The following is a 6,075-nucleotide window of genomic DNA, read 5'->3' on the forward strand; positions in this document are numbered from 1 at the left end:
GGTCGTAGGGCCTCCACCACCGACAGCTTATCCGTTCGGGTTCTCCACCACCGGTAGCTGGCAAACTCGGAGTCTCGGAGCCAGGCGTTCGCGTCGCGGCGGCCATGGGCGAGGTGAGGGACGACGTCGCTAGTCGTAGGGGAGGACGAGGGCGCGTCGCGGCGGGTGTGAGCGAGGCGAAGGACAACAATGCCGGTTCCAGGGGAGGACGGGGGCGCCGGCGTGTCGCGACGGCCGTTCGCTGCGGCCCACATGGGCACCGGCCACCCAAGCTATTCCTCGGCGACGGCACCGTGGAGGTGCTCGAGATCTCCATCCCCACCGACACGGTGCGCGTCAACAGCAGTAGCATTGCGCTGTCACCGGCAATAGGGGCACAAGGCAAGAAGGCCAACGGCGTAGCAAAGTACCACACATGGAGTGGGTTCAGAAGGGGCGGCCAGTTCTTCGTCTCGCCGGAGAAGAACAAGTTCGTGGTGTTGTCTTGCAGCAACGTCCAGGTCCTCCTCGTGGAGGACAACATCACCATCAACGCCTGTGCCACTTACTGCCCACCAGCCCAGGAAAGGGCCAACCTTTTCAGTTCCCCCTGAACAAGGAGTGCTCCGACATTGGCTGCTGCAGTGCTGCCATCCCCAAAGGCTACACTTCCTATAGCATCCAGGTCCAGGCCCCCGGCAATGTTTCTGAATTTGACGCAGAATCTTCAGTGTACATCGCCGAGGAGGGTTCTTATAATGTCACACACCTGAATCTTCAGTGTACATCGCCTGCGTCTGGGTGCCGCAGCGGCAGCAGCTCCTGTCAGAACTACACAAGCTTTGCTTACAAAGGGTACCGTTGTAGCTGTTGTGCAGGCTACGAAGGCAACCCTTATGTTGTGGATGGAAATAAAAGAAGGAAGGAGATATTTACAAGAGAAAAGAATAAGGAAAAAGAGGCCATATGTGTGGGAGAGAGATTTACAAGAGAAAAGAAGAAGGGAAGAGAGGCCATATGTGTGGGGTGGGCTATTAAACGGATGCTTGAGAAAGAGATATTTACAATAATTTAAGGAGGACACGATATGAGAGAAATAAGAAATGCGAAGAGAGGAAAGCTGCATATAATTTAAGGGATACTACCGGCCTATAAAGTATACAATGAGCATTTACACATGGAAGCAGAATACAAAACACAACTTTTTTTTAGACACTGTTTATCTCGCCCCTATAAAGTATACAATGAAAATTTACACATAGAAGCAGAATACAAAACACAATTTGTTTTTAGACACTGTTTATCTCATCAAGATAGACGACTACGTAATAAAGCAAACTATGTTTTGTGCTAAAATGATGAGACAAAAGAAGATAAGCTGCTCAAGGACACATGATTACACTACATTGCAAGTTGAAAAAAATGTGCAAAGTGGAAGTTGGTACTAAAGCAAATTGATCTTTTTGATCTGCAAACAAATTTCAATCATAATATGTGCCATTCAAAGTGGAAACTTAAGTGTTAAGAATATTATAGTTGTTCACCATTTGATTGTTTTTTGAGTGATGAACTCCATGCTAATTGCCCCTTTGCACAATCAGAATATGAGAGCATTACTTTATTTTGTTTCATCACAAAAAATGGATCACGACTTTCAATCAATCACTGTTGCATGTAATATTAGCTGGAAAGTAGATATATGGATTAGAGAAATTCATGTTAAGCATTGATCTATAGATTGGATGTTTGAGCCACTAACTTAACTGTAAATCTATGATATTTTTGTCCCGTCGCAACGCACGGGCATTTGTCCTAGTAATAATAAAGCACGGAGCGCTTCTGTCGTCCGTCGTCGCTATTTTACAGAAAAACCCGTGTCTTTGTTATAATTTAACCCGCAGTCCTCAAGTCAGCCTCAAACGGTATATGCCGGAGAAAGAAAAAACACCCGCACAATGCTGCCTCCCGATCCCATCTGGACCTTGAGCCCGCCGCCACCTCCTTCCACGTCCCACGCCGCCGACCGTCGTCGCGAGCAGTCATCGCCTACCGTGGGCCTTCTCGCCGGCGAGGCAAGGTGAGGCTGAGGGGGCCGTGCGTGGCCGCGAGGAGGCGGGGTCGAGGAGGCAGGAGGACCCCTGTCGGCGGTGCTCCGTCGAGGACTTGGCGAGGGCGGGGGGCGGCTCGCGGGCGCGAGCCTACTACGCCGCCCTTGTCGGCCCAGCGGGGGTCGGCAAGACGGCCATCGTCGAGGGCCTCGCGCAGCGAATCGCTGTCGGGAACGTCCCAGACACGCTCGCCGGCGCGCGCATCGTGGAGGTTGACATGGGGTCCATGGTTGCCGGGACGCACTGGCGCGGCATGTTCGAGCAGCGCTTCAAAGACGCCATCAAGCAGGCCGAGGAGGCGCAAGGCAAGGTGATCCTTTTCATCAACGAGATGCACATGGTTGTAGGCGTCGGCGGCGATAGGGGAGGCCCCGTGGACACCGCCAACATCAAGCGGTCACCGTGGCGCTCGCGGTGATGAACCGGGTGTTGTACAAGCTTGCGCTCGTGCCCATGAAGAATTACCCCTTCTTCCTCGCTCAAGTTCTCACGTTTGGGTAAGTTTGAAGCTTCCAAGGACGTTTAAGCTCAATTCTTGCGAAATTTACAGTCGGTGTTGCACGCTTTAAAACAACGTGCAACCCTTTTAGAGTTCCACGCCAACTGAATGCATGTGCAACTTCTTTCTGCGCATCCTTTTCGTACACTGATTTCTGCGAAGTCAATGCACAAACCGATTTTTTAAGTGCTCGTGAACTTCCTAACTTCTGCAGGTATGTTGCGGTGTACTTCTCTGTCCTCTTCGTAAGATATCAGGCCGGTATTGTCACTAGAGAAATGCTAGCGCTTCCAAAATCGTGCTTCATGTTAATTGGATTGCTAGAAGCAATGGGTGTTGCTTCAGGCATGGCTGCTGCAGGTGATTTACTGATACTGATATTCGCACTCTACTTTTAGATTGCAGTATTTCAAATGCAATTCTTAACAGCTACTGTACGTGAACTATGGTTTCTTCACAATTCCGATCATAACTAAAATCAGTTTCGTATTTGCATTTTTGCCCATGCTCACACCTATGTTGCCTGGGCCATCTATTCCAGTGTTGTCTCACGTACTATGTTTTTGTTTTGCCTGGCAAGTTTAAAATTCTCCACATGTTCACTTCTGAGTAGTATGTTTTTGTTTTGCCTGGCAAGTTTAAAATTCTCCACATGTTCACTTCTGAGTAGTATTTAATATCCCGTGCCAAGCACAAACATTCTTTTGTACTGCTTACATTCAATCCTGTGTTAACTTGGTTTCATATATATCCCATCTTTGTGATATCCTGGATTTATTTATTATTCCAATTTTCTGATCACCCCTCTTGAGGTTGTTGTTCTGTTACATATCTCAGTGCTTTCTAGACGTGCTACTTTGATAATCTTGCTAGCTGCAATGCTAGATTTAATATTTGTGCATAAAGATTAGCACTCCCTCCGATCCATATTAATTGTCGCTGCTTTAGAACAACTTTATACTCTTAACACACCTGCTGTTGTTTTGCAGTAGTTTTTGGTATGGCAGCTTATTTTATCTGTCATTGTTTTGGAAAGGAAATATAGAGCAAACCAAATTCTTGGATGCTTGCTTGTTACAACTGGAGTAATTCTATCAGTAGTAAGGTATGAATAGGAACATCTAGCCTTGTTCGGACGACTCATGTATGTACTTCACATCACAGTTCTCGTAATTTGAACTGATTTGTTTCGAACTGTCTGTTATATTGGGCATGATGGATTCATTGGTATTGTGTATTGGACATGTTCGCATAAGCTTCTGATAAGGTGAAATTATCAACTGCTAACTACTCCCTCCGTTCCTAAATATAGGTGTTTTTAGATATTTCAATAGGGGAGAAGCACGTAGTGCTTCTGTCGTCAGTCGTGGCGTTTTTGCAAAAAAAACTTCTGTGTTCTCGAAATCAACCCGCAGTCCACACTACCCGACGATAAGTGAAAAAAAACGTTTCATATGCAGCCTCCATCGTTGACTGCCTCGCAAGAGAACACGAGGGTTCCTCCGTCGCCGCCGCCGCGCCCCCATCTATCCAATCCGCGGTGCCCGGCGCCGGCGCCGGCGCCTGGCCATCACACGCCCGTGGCCGTGGCCATCTGCAACCACCGCGTTAGCGTGCGGCGGCATCAGGCTGTTGGTAATTTGTGAGGACTTATCCTCCTAATCCGTGGGCAAGGCGAGCTGGCGACAAGGAGGCTTGATGCTCCTCCGTCGAGGCGAGCTATGGCTGCGGGGTTGGGCATTCGCCCCGTCGACGCAGCGCGCAACCTCCCGCGCGAGCACGCAAGGGCTCCACGAGGCGGGGAAGCGCCGAAGGTCGACGCGAGGCGGATCCGGTCAGGATGCAACGCGGCCGCTGACTCATTCAGTCGACGGGACGGCTCAGGTATCGCCCTATCCCTCATCTCTTGATCCCCTCTGCTATCTTGAGATGCACCTGGATGTGGGTGATTTCATGGCCTTCATGGCTTTGGAATCGGCCTCGTGTTCAAAATGAGTTGAGGATTTTTTTTCCCTTGCTAAGGATAGGACTGCACCTGTAGGTTCAAGTCCATGAGCTTCGGTGGCAAGGACGACTAGATATACGACAAGTCGAGCATGCTCATGCGCTAAGCTCCTCGGGACTGGTACACAGATCCTCTCTTGCATATCCAGATAAGCAAGACATGTCTGTATTGCATCTTACATCCATCGAATTGAGGGATTAATCATTGGTTATGTGGTAGGTTTACATGGATGCTATTCGGGAGAAGGCAAATATGAGGAGCAAATAAAGTCAATCCTGGCACAAATAAAAACACTCCCTGCATATTGATTTGGCCGCAATCACCGCATGATTTTCATGCATTACAAAATCATATAGATAGGAGATTGCGGTAGATCACGCCGACTTAGGCTACAATTTCCATGCATATTTGGTTGTCGCTACATCCTTTCTCCCGCACTTTTAATAAGTGATCATGAGTAAGAAAATAAATTTCTGTTTTTTGCTATTCAGTACATGTGAGATTCGTTTTTAGACTTCACAACAAGAGTAAAAATTATTGATTTGACGTCTATGCAGGTTGTATCTTGTTTGGGGGGAAATCAGAAAATTGATTGAGCATGATGTGTCACCTTATTTCATTTTCCTGTAAGCTCTACTATACCTAATGCTAACATGGTCTATGTGATCTCAAGAGCCCAGCCAAGATCAGGATTACATGGTTTATCTAATCTTTCAAGTATGGCAGCGAACACGAGCATCCATTCGGGATTTTTCAAGTTCTGATAGAGTTATGAACCCTTCACCAAAGGCCTCATCCCTAGGTTGCTGGAGGATCAAGATGGTGGCATCAGGGTTCCCATGACCATTCTCGCCATGTTTGAGCTCTTCAAGCATGCCCCAAGCTCGTAAGCTTCTCATATCTTCAGTCCCGTTCTTTAGTTGTTGCAATTTCGCCTTCAGTTTATAATGCCAGAAGAACACTAACCCTGTCTACCATCAAGTCATTATTGTTATGGACACAACGAAGTATAGGTATTTTCATAGATAGTATCTCAACATTATTGTCTTGTGACACTGGCCAAGCATAGACTGACATAACGACATCTTTCAGCAATTTCCCATATTACTTCAAATAGTGTATTGCAACATTGTATCTTGTTTTATAGGAACCGAGTCACACACAAAAGGGCCAGATTGTCTGGCACATAGTCCATGATTTGTAAGTAACCACCTGTAAATCTTAATTTAGTTGCTATTGGAAAAGACGGTTGCTTTCGGACCTTCCATGTCGAGAAACTAGAAATAGTATGAATGTGCTTTTCCCAACATTGTATTTTGTTTTATAGGAACCGAGTCACACACAAAAGGGCTAGATTTTCTAGCACATAGTCCATGATTTGTAGGTAACCACATGTAAATCTTAATTTAGTTGCTAATGGAAAAGACGGTTGCTTTCGAACCATCCATGATGAGAAACTATAAATACTATGAATGTGCTTTTCC

This window comes from Hordeum vulgare, chromosome 3H, assembly GCF_904849725.1.
Source record: "Hordeum vulgare subsp. vulgare chromosome 3H, MorexV3_pseudomolecules_assembly, whole genome shotgun sequence".
NCBI lineage: Eukaryota > Viridiplantae > Streptophyta > Magnoliopsida > Poales > Poaceae > Hordeum > Hordeum vulgare.